Source organism: Saimiri boliviensis, chromosome 17, assembly GCF_048565385.1.
Source record: "Saimiri boliviensis isolate mSaiBol1 chromosome 17, mSaiBol1.pri, whole genome shotgun sequence".
NCBI lineage: Eukaryota > Metazoa > Chordata > Mammalia > Primates > Cebidae > Saimiri > Saimiri boliviensis.
The window spans coordinates 7,381,151-7,392,465 of NC_133465.1; the positions used below are offsets into that span (position 1 = coordinate 7,381,151).

At 46.7% G+C, this 11,315-nt stretch overlaps 1 protein-coding gene across 11 annotated transcripts in view; it reads right to left on the bottom strand.

The window, feature by feature from the left end:
* The window catches only part of LOC104651578 (small ribosomal subunit protein eS7-like), a 70,275-nt gene that overhangs the window by 40,747 nt on the left and 18,213 nt on the right, over positions 1-11,315 (bottom strand). Inside the window, exon 1 of one of the 11 annotated variants that reach the window (XR_012514525.1) lies at positions 2,793-3,654. The exons of the other annotated variants lie outside the window; for them this stretch is intronic. The gene's annotated coding sequence lies outside the window, so the exon portion shown is untranslated. Of the gene's footprint in view, positions 1-2,792; positions 3,655-11,315 lie in introns of those variants that run through there. 11 annotated transcript variants of the gene reach the window in all.

Consider the following 11,315-nt stretch of genomic DNA (forward strand, 5'->3'; position numbering starts at 1 on the left):
AAATAAAATAAAATAAAGAAAGAAAAGAAAAGAACATTAGGAAGATACATGGCTAATATTAAGCTTTGCTGTCCTTATTTTAAATTCTAATAGTTTGTTCATTATGGATTTCTTCCATTCATTTTGATGTTGTAAATACTGCATTAAATTGTTATTTATTTTGAGCACTGAGTTTTTGGTGCCCATTTAAATGTTACACTCAAGGAGAGTGCCTCGCTGGCTTCACTGTGGTCCATGCCCTTCTAAACCTTCAGGGAAAGTCTGTGACATGGACCAGCTCTGTGTTAATGATAGCTGCCAAGTAGGTTTCGGCACAGGGTGGAACAGACACCACCAGCAGCAGTAGGCAAGACATGAAAACCCTCTACAAATCTTTGTGAGACATCTGAACAACGGAGGATTACAAGGTAAACCTTAGAGCAAAGAGTAAAATAAACAGCGTGAAATAATGACGGGGTGTTGCTGGCGACCCCAGAGAAGGGGTCAAGTGTTGCTGTCGCGCCCTCCCACCCCCACCCTGTGCCCTCTGTTGGACCCTAGAGCTCCACTGTTCTTTTCCGTGAACTACTTCCAGATAGAACAAGAAATGCAAAATACCCCGGAAATGCAAAATACACCCCGGCTGGCCTTCCAGCTGGGTCCTGAAAGCAAAGTTTCAGAGTTGGGCATTGGGTCCCTGAGGAATAGTCTAGCAGTGCGGGCTTCAGGGAGGGGCCAGGATGGGCCTCCCAGCCTCTTTAGAGAAATGTGGAGTAGAGCCAGCTCCAGAACAAGTGAATGGAAGGAGTCCAGAGACGCCGATCAGTGGCCGGTATGCGTAGGAGGGCTATCGTGACACCACGTTTGCTTGAAATAGAAATTGACGACAAAGAAGAATGGCGTGCGTGTTCACACCTACTCCACCACTGATGGCTGGGGAGAGAGGAACAAGGGAGGCGCTCCTGTCAGCCTCTGCCAGGCAAAGCCTCGGGGTACCTGTTCCACCCCTGGATGCTCTGATGAGTCCAATGTTTTATTTTTCCAGTGTCAGTAATCGAGCAGCCAGTACTACTAGAGAAATGACACCCCTGAACAAACAGGTAAATTCATGGTCACCAACTTTCACCTAGTGTCTCAACCATGCCAAGCACTCCTATCCCAGCCCCAGCCCCTCATTCAGCCTTTTTTTTTTTTTTAAAGGGAGTCTCACACTGTCCCCCAGGCTGGAGGGCAGTGACTCAATCTCAGCTCACTGCAACCTTCACCTCCCGGGTTCAAGCGATTTCCTGCCTCAGCCTCCCAAGTAGCTGGAATAACAGGCACCCACCACCACACCCAGCTAATTTTTTTGTATTTTCAGTAGAGATGGGGTTTCACCATGTTGGCCAGGCTGGTCTCAAAACTCCTGACCTTGTGATCTGCCTGCCTTGGCCTCCCAAAGCGCTGGGATTACAGGAGTGAGCCACCGCGCCCGGCCTCAGCTCTCTCTTTTGCCCTCAAACTTTCTCCAGTCTCCTTCCACCTGTGAAATGTCACTACAACTTCCTTGACCCTCAGAAGCCAGATCCTTGTCAACCACTTCACAGAGAAAACACAATTCATCAAATGGGGTATTTCCCCACACGTCCTTTTCAAGTTTATTTGCTGCCAATTCCATTTGTTTTGCTTTGTTTCCTATTTCAAAGGAACAGTTGTCTCTCTTACCTAAGGCCACGTTTCTCTACTTTTTTCCATCATTGCCCCCTTATGGAGCCTTTGAGACATTTTTTTTTTTCCTCATCGCTCCCTCCCGCTACCTTGTGAAATTTTAACGCCTTAACATATGTTTGTGGGCTCTCTTTAGAGGGCCACAAATCATTGCAATCTCTAAGATGTAGTTGCCCGCTCATGATCCGTCTATGGCCACAGCACCCTGAACACATCCAACCTGACTGGATCTCAGAACCCAAGCAGGGCCAGGCCTTGTTAGTACTTGGAAAAGGCATGCTCTAAGACCAGCTCCTCCACACGCTCTCCAGACTTTATCTCCTCCCTCCGTCTTCCCCTCATCAATTACACCCAAGGTCTCCAGCATCTTAACCTGTCCCTCCTGCTAGCTCTGGCCTTTTCTCGTCCCTTCACAGCCTGATTTCTCAAAAGGCATGCTACACTCCAATATGCACTCGGCCTTCATCTCTCCACTGAATCTGTTCTCTGTAAGATCACAGACACACTCTGGGTGCCAGCACTGCTTGAGTCCAGCATTAGAGACACACACACAGACTCTTTAACCCACTACTCCCTCATAAAAGAACATTAACAGCCCTTGCGTAGTACATAACAATACTGAATGATGTGTTTCACCAGCACGGCTTATAACCAGTTGAAGTCTTTTTCCCAGCTTCATTGAGATGTGACTGACAAATAAAAGTTGGATAGTCTAGGGTATATGATGTGATGTTTAATATATGTCTACATTTTGAAATGATTGCCACAATCAAACTAATCAATGTATTCATCACCTCATATAGTTACCTTTATATAATTGTGCTAAGAATACTTGAGCCAATTTCCAGTGTACAATATATTATAATTAACTATAGTCACTGCTATGTTTGGATATGGTTTATTTGTTCCCATCAAATGTCATGTTGAAATTTAATCCCCGACCAGGAGTGGTGGCTCACGCCTGTAATCCCAGCCCTTTGGGAGGCCAAGGTGGGCAGATTGCTTGAGTCCAGCAGAAGAGACAAGCCTGGGCAACATGGTGAAACCCTGTCTCTACCGGAAAAAAAAAAAAAAAAAAAAAAACTAGCCTGGCATGTGGCACACACCTGTAGTCCCAGCTACTAGAGAGGCAGAGGTGGGAGGATCACTTGAGCCTGGGGAAGTCGAGGCTGCAGCGAGCTGTGATTGCTCTACTGCACTCCAGCCTGGGCCATAGAGTGAGACCCTGTCTCAAAAAAAAAAGAAAAGACATTTAATCCCCAGTGTAGCAGTGTTGGGAGGTGGGGCCCAGTGAGAGGTGTTTGGGTCATGGGGGTAGACCTCTCAGGAAGGCCTTGGTGCCCTTCTCACAGCAGTGAGTTCTCACTGTCATGAGCCTGGATTGACTCTCGGGGGAATGAATTCATTCCCTGATAGTGCGTTGTTATAAAGCCACGATGCCCCCTGGGTGACTCCTCTTTGCCGGTGCTCATTTCCCCTTTCACCTTTTCTGTCATGTTTCAACTCCTCACAAAAGCCATCACCAGGCAGGCACGGAGCTTCACGCCTGCAATCCCAGCACTTCGGGAGGCCAAGGCGAGTAGATCACTTGAGGTCAGGTGCTCAAGACCAGCCTGGCCAACACGGTGAAACCCCATCTCTACTAAAAATACAAAAATGAGCCAGGCATGGTGGCTCACACCTGTAATCCCAGCTACTTGGGAAGCTGAGACAGGAGAATTGCTTGAACCCAGGAGGCAGAGGTTGCAGTGAGCCAAGATCGTGCCACTGCACTCCAGCCTGGGCGACAAAGCTTAAGACTCCATCTCAAAAGAAAAAAATACAAAAAATTAGCCAAGTGTGGTGGTGTGCGCCTGTAATCCAGCTACTCAGGAGGCTGAAGCAGGAGAATCACATGAACCCGGGAGGCGGAGGTTGCAGTGAGCCAAGATTGTGCCATTGTACTCCAGCCTGGGTGACAGTGCAAGACTCTGTCTCAAAAAAAAAAAAAAAAAAAAAAAAGTGCTATTACAGTGTGGACACAAATAAGAAGGTGAGATAGTCGGCCAGGTGCAGTGGCTCACACCTGTAATCCCAGAACTTTGGGATGCCAAGGTGAGTGGATCACGAGGTCAAGAGAGCAAGACCATCCTGGCCAATATGATGAAACCCCATCTCTTATTAAAAATACAAAAATTAGGTGGGCATGGTGGGGCACACCTGAAGTCCCAGCTACTCGGGAGGCTGAGGCAGGAGAATTACTTGAACCCAGGAGGCGGAGGTTGCAGTGAGCCGACATGGCGCCACTGCACTCCAGCCTGGTGACAAAGTGAGTTTCCTTCTCAAAAAAGGAAAGAACGAAAGTAAGATAGCTTTATTACTGATTTGGAGAAAGCTGTAATGGTCTGGATAGAAGATTAAAACATCTACAACATTCTCTTAAGCCAAGCCAATCCAGAACAAGGCTCTAACTTTCTTCAAGCCTGTGAAGGGAGAGAGAGGTAAGGAAGCTAGCAGAGTCGGCTCATGAGGTTTAAGGAAAGTAGCCATCTCCATAATATCAAAGTGCAAGGTGAAGGAGCAAGTGCTGATGGAGAAGCTGCAGCTAGTTATCCAGAAGATCCGGCTAAGATCACTGAAGAAAGTGGCTACACTAAACAACAGATTCTCAGGCCGGGCGCGGTGGCTCAAGCCTGTAATCCCAGCACTTTGGGAGGCCGAGGCGGGTGGATCACGAGGTCAAGAGATCGAGACCATCCTGGTCAACATGGTGAAACCCCGTCTCTACTAAAAATACTAAAAATTAGCTGGGCATGGTGGCGTGTGCCTGTAATCCCAGCTACTCAGGAGGCTGAGGCAGGAGAATTGCCTGAACCCAGGAGGCGGAGGTTGCGGTGAGCCGAGATCGCGCCATTGCACTCCAGCCTGGGCAACAAGAGTGAAACTCCGTCTCAAAAAAAAAAAAAAAAAAAAAAAAAAAAAAAAAAAAACAGATTCTCACTGTAATTTAAAGTCTTTTTTTTTTTTTTTTGAGATGGAGTTTCACTTTTGTTGCCCTGGCTGAAGTAAAACGGCGTGATCTCGGCTCACCGCAGCGTCCGCCTCTTGGGTTCAAGCAATGCTCCTGTCTCAGCCTCCCAAGTAGCTTGGGATTACAGGTGTGCGCCACCACGCCGGGCTAATTTTGTATTTTTAGTAGAGACAGGGTTTCTCCATGTTGTTCAGGATGGTATCAAACTCCCGACCACAGGTGATCCGCCCACCTCAGCCTCCCAAAGTGCTGGGATTACAGGTGTGAACGACCATGCCTGGTCTTAAAGTCTTATATCAGAAGAAGATGCCATCTAGGACTTTCATAGCTAGAGAAAAGAATTCAATACCTGCCTTCAAAACTTCAAAGGGCAGGCTGACTCTCATTAGGTGCTAAAGCAGCTGGTGACTTTACCAGTCAATGCCCATGTATCACTCTGAAAATCCTAGGGCCCTTAAGAATTTGGTTAAATCTTCTCTGCCTGTGTCTTTACATGGAACAACAAAGCCTGGATGATACATCTGCTTACATCATGATTTACTAAATATTTTAAACCTACTGTTCACACCTACAGCTCACGAAAAGATTTCTTTCAAAATATGACTCCTCAATGAGAACACAGCTGGTCGCCCTAGAGCTCTGACGGAGATGTACAAGGAGATTAATGTTGTCTTCGTGACTGCTAACACATATTCATTCTGCAACCCATGGATCAAGGAGTAATTTTGAACTTCACATGTAATTATTTTAAAAACCAGGGCCGAGGTGGGTGGATCACCTGAGGTCAGGAGGTCGAGACCAGCCTGGCCAACATGGTGAAACCCCATCTCTCCTAAAATACAAAAATTAGCCGGGCATGGTGGCAGGCGCCTGTAATCCCAGCTACTCAGTAGGCTGAGGCAGGAGAATTGCTTGACCCCAGGAGGCAGAGGTTGCAGGGAGCTGAGATTGTGCCACTGCACTCCAGCCTAAGTGACAGAGTGAGACTCCATCTCAAAAAAAAAACAGGGGCCAGGCATGGTGGCTCATGCCTGTAATCCTAGTGCTTTGGGAGGTCAAAGCAGGAGGATCACTTGAGCCCAGGTATTCAAAACCAGCTGAAAAACATAGTGTGACATCATCCCTCTACAAAAAATTCTAAGATTAGCCAGTGTGGTGGTGTGTACCTGCAGTCCTAGATACTCAGGAGGCTAAGCCAGGACGACTCGAGGACCACTTGAACCCAGGAGTTCAAGGTTACAGTGAGCTATGATCACGCCACTGTAGTCTAGCCTGGGCAACAGAAACTCTGTCTCTAAAATTTAAAAAAAATAATAATAATCAAGTAACAAAAAACAAATACATTTCATAAAGCTATAGCTGCCATAGATAGATCTAGGCAAAATAAACCAAAAACCTTCTAGAAAGGAGTCACCATTTAGCTGCCACTAAGGAAATTCATGATTCAGGCCAGGCGCCATGGCTCATGCCTGTAATTCTAACACTTTGGGAGGCTGAAGTGGGTGGATCACTTGATGTCAGCAGTTTGAGACCAGCCTGGCCAACGTGATGAAATCCCACCTCTACAAAATAAAAAATAAAAAATAGCCAGGCATGGTGGTGGGCACCTGTAATCCCAGCTACTCAGGGGGCTGAGACAGAAGAATGGCTTGAAGCTGGGAGGCAGAGGATGCGGTGAGCTCAGATCACACTGCTGCACTCCAGCCTGGGCAACAGAGTGAGATTCAGCTCGAAAAGAAAAGAAAGAAAGAAAGAAATTTCACGGTTCAATGGAGGAAGTTAAAATATCAACATAACGGAAGTTTGGAGTAAGTTGATTCCAGCCCTCGTGGATGACTACAAGGGGTTCGAGACTTCCTGGAGGAAGTAACTGCAGATGTGGCAGAAACTGAAAGAGAACTAGAATAAGAAGTGGAGCCTGGAACGGGCACTATGGCTCCTGCCTGTAATCCCAGCACTTTGGGAGGCCAAGGCAGGCAGATCACCTGAGGTCAGGAGTTCAAGACCATCCTGGCCAACATGGTGAAACCCCGTCTCTACTAAAAGTACAAAAATTAGCCTGGCATGGTGGCAGGTGCCTGTAATCCCAGCTACTCAGGAGGCTGAGGCAGGAGGATCGCTTCAACCCGGGAGGCGGAGGTTGAAGTGATCCATGATCGTGCCACTGCACTCTAGCCTGGGCCACAAGAGCGAGAGTCAGTCTCAAAAAAAAAAAAACAAAAAAAAAAACGTGGAGCCTGAAGATATAACAGACTTGCTGCAATCTCATGATAAGAGATAATGAATGATGAGTTGCTTCTTATAGATGAGCAAAGAAAGAGGTTTCCTGAGATAGAATCTCCTGGTGAAGATGCTGTGAATACTGCTGAAATGACAACAAAGGACTTAGAATATTACATCGACGTCGTGGCAGGGTTTGAGAAGACTGACCACAATTTTGAGAAAAGTTACTGTGGATAAAATGCTATCACACTGCATCGCATACTACAGAGAAATATCTTGTGAAAGGAAGAGTCGATCAGTGCAGCAAACTTCATTTCTGTCTTTAAGAAACTGCCACAGCCACCCCAACCTTCAACAACCACACCCCTCGTCAATCAGCAGCCATCAACGCTAAGGCACGGTCGGTCCTCCACCAGCAAAATATTATGACTCAATTAATGTTCAGATGATAGTTAGCAATTTTTAGCAACAAAGTATTTCTTAATTAAGGTATGTACATTTTTTAGACATAATGGTATTGCATATTTAATAGACTACAGTATAGTATAAATACAACTGTTATATGCACAGGGAAACCAAAAATGTGTGTGGCTTTCTTTGTTGCAATATTCACTTTATTGCAGTAGTCTGGAAGTGATCCCAATATATTTCAGAGATATGCCTGTATAGACCACATTTTCTTTATCCAACCATCTGTTAATGGACACTTAGGTTGGTTATTGTAAATAATATTGCGATGAACATGGGAGCAGTTGTTGGTTGTTTTTTTTTTTTTTCCTTTGAGACAGAGTCTCGCTCTGCTGCCCAGGCTGAAATGCAATGGTGCAATGTTGGCTCACTGCAACCTCCACCTCCTAGGTTCAAACTATTCTCCTGCCTCAGCCTCCCAAGCAGCTAAGACTACAGGCACCCATCAACCACACCTGGCTAGTTTTTGTATTTTTAGTAGAGATGAGGTTTTACCATGTTGGCCAGGCTGGTCTTGAACTCCTGACCCTCAAGTGAACCACCTACCTCAGCCTCCCAAAGTGCTGGGATTACAGGCATGAGCCACCACACCTAGCCAACCAATTCTATAAGTATATTCATGTTTGAAGATAATTCTGTGAGCCCTCAGAAACTTGAACAGACTCTCTGGACTTGACTAAGGAATACGTACTAGGATTGGGGCAGCAGAGGTTGGAGAAAAGAGGGAGATAGGCAGCAAAGAGTCGAGGATCTGTCAGCTTTCATTTCTCTTGGAACGGACATAGACAGCTATCTGAGAACAAACCTTTCTTGTCTCTTCTCTGAGTCTTGAGCCTTGATTTCCCTTCTACAGAAACACAAAAGCTCTCCCTTTCCCCTACCCCACCCTCTGCATCCCCCATTCCCCACCCAACACTCCCCCGGCACGCAGAGTTGGTAGAGGCAGTGGAGAGTGTAAATTTGACTAAAGGGCCCAAGAAACCACTTGGAAGAAAAGAGATTGAGGCCCTCATTTTCTTTTTCTCTCTCTCTTTTTTTTTTTTTTTGTTTTTGTTTTTGTTTTTGTTCGAGACAGGGTCTCGCTCCGTCACCCAGGCTGGAGTGCAGTGGGGAGATCACAGTTCACTGCAGCCTCTGCCTCCTGTGCTCGAGCCATCGTCCCCCCTCAGCCTCCCCAGCTGGGACTACACACACAGTATTCAAAGAGAAAAGTGCCGGACTTCCTGCGAATAGGGATGAGGGGTCCCCAGATTACTAACTGGAGAAATAGATGACACAATTTGTGCCCGGAAATCACATTCCGTTATTACGTAGCAGTTTAAAATTACACAGTTTAAGATTACGGTTTATAATGTCATGCCTCCTGGGTCCAATGTGTAGGTGTCTCAAGGAACAAATACAAATTTATGTAGACCCAGGCCAAACATGGGGTCCAAACACCCACATAGCAGAGACAACAGAACTAACACTAGCTGCAGTTTAAGCCACACTGGCAGAGGAGAAAGGGAAAGGATGAAATTATTCTTGTGTTTAGGAAAAACTCTTTAGCAAGCCTTTCTGGCTCTGAAATGTAAAGACTATCCTCATCATCCACATTCCCTGGGACACAACCTAGTGGCAGAAGCTCTGATCAAGAAGTTAAATTGGGCTGGGCGCGGTGGCTCAAGCCTGTAATCCCAGCACTCTGGGAGGCCGAGGCGGGTGGATCACAAGGTCAAGAGATCGAGACCATCCTGGTCAACATGGTGAAACCCCGTCTCTACTAAAAATACAAAAAAATTAGCTGGGCATGGTGGCGCGTGCCTGTAATCCCAGCTACTCAGGAGGCTGAGGCAGGAGAATTGCCTGACCCCAGGGGGCAGAGGTTGCGGGGAGCCGAGATCGCGCCATTGCACTCCAGCCTGGGTAACAAGAGCGAAACTCCGTCTCAAAAAAAAAAAAAAAAAAAAGAAGTTAAATTGGCCAGGCACAGTGGTTCACACCTGTACTCCCAGCACTTTGGGAAGCCAAAGTGAGCGGATCCCTTGAGGCCAGGAGTTCAAGACCAGCCTGACCAACATGGTTAAAACCCTATCTCTACTTAAGAAAAATACAAAAATTAGCTGGGCGTGGTAGTGTGCACCTGTAATCCTAGCTACTCAGGAGGCTGAGGTAGGAGAATTGCTTGAACCCAAGAAATGGAGGTTGCAGTGAGCTGAGATCACACCGCTGCACTCCAGCCTGGGTGATAGAGCGTGACTGTCTCCAAAAGAAAAAACAAAAGTTAAACTGTTCTACAAAGAGAGGTAATAGGAATGTGGGAGCTGGCTCCTGGCACAGACAGCAAGGAGTCAGGAGTTTGAAAGAAGAAAGTTCACATTTGGCATTCACGCGTACCCACATGGGCTTTCCTACTGCAAAGGACATTGACAAAATTAAGTCCCTGGCCCTTCCTGCAGCATACATAAGAACGAAATGGTAACTGTTAGGGACAAATAAAAATTTAAAAATAAAAGGGCCAGGTGCGGTGGCTCACCCCTGTAATCCCAGTATGTTGGGAGGGAGGCCAAGGCTGGTGGATCACTTGAGCCCAGGAGTTCGAGACCAGCTCGGGCAACGTGGCAAAACCCCATCTCTACAAAAAATTACAAAAATTAGTCGGGCGTGGTGGCGCGGGCCAGTAGTCCTAGCTACTTGGGAGGCTGAGGCAGTATCATTACCTAAGCCTGGGAGATCAAGGCTGCAGTGAGCTGTGATGGCACCACTGGCCTCCAGCCTCAGTGACAGAGTGAGACCCTGTCTCCCAAAAAAAAAAAAAAAAAAAAAAAAAAATGCTCTTAGGTAGTTTGGGCTACCAACCAGGAACCATGGTTCATACCTATAATCCCAGCACTTTGGGAGGCCGAGGCGGGTGGATCACCAGCCTGGCCAACATGGTGAAACCCCATCTCTACTAAAAATACAAAAATTAGCCAGGCGTGGTGTTGCATGCCTGTAGTTCCAGCTATTTGGGAGACTGCGACAGAAGAATCGCTTGAACCTGGGAGGCGGAGGTTACACTGAGCCAAGGTCATGCCATTAATCTGGGCAACAGAGTGAGACTTTGTCTCAAAAAAAAAAAAAAAAAAAAAAAAAAACTTAAAGGCCTAGTTCTCTCTGTTGAAAATAAGGGAAGAAGGCCGGGCGCCGTGGCTCAAGCCTGTAATCCCAGCACTTTGGGAGGCTGAGGCGGGTGGATCACGAGGTCAAGAGATCGAGACCATCCTGGTCAACATGGTGAAACCTCATCTCTACTAAAAATATAAAAAATTAGCTGGGCATGGTGGCGCGTGCCTGTAATCCCAGCTACTCAGGAGGCTGAGGCAGGAGAATTGCCTGAACCCAGGAGGCGGAGGTTGCGGTGAGCCGAGATCGCGCCATTGCACTCCAGCCTGGGTAACAAGAGCGAAACTCCATCTCAAAAAAAAAAAAAGAAAAGAAAAGAAGGGAAGAGACTTCTGCTTTAGAAAACTTGTAAATTCTTTTTTTTTTTTTTTTTCCGAGACAAAGTCTGACTCTTGTTGCCCAGGCTGGAGTGCCATGGCACAATCTCAGCTAACAGCAACCTCTGCCTCCCAGGTTAAGCCATTCTCCTGCCTCAGCTTCCTAGGATTACAGGCATCTGCCACCACATCTGGCTAATTTTTTGTATTTGTAGTAGAGACAGGGTTTCACCATGTTGGCCAGACTGGTCTTGAACTCCTAACCTCAGGCGATCCATCCACCTGGGCCTCCCAAAGTGCTGGGATTACAGGTGTGAGCCATCGCACCGGGCCTTGTTCTCACTGTTTAACTATATTCACTCATTTAGCATGTGCTAAATCTGTTTTCTCAATTATTCATTCCCTCTGTCTACATGTGGCCATACAGTACACTGGAATGCGCAGAAAAGGAGTCGCAAGACAGCAGA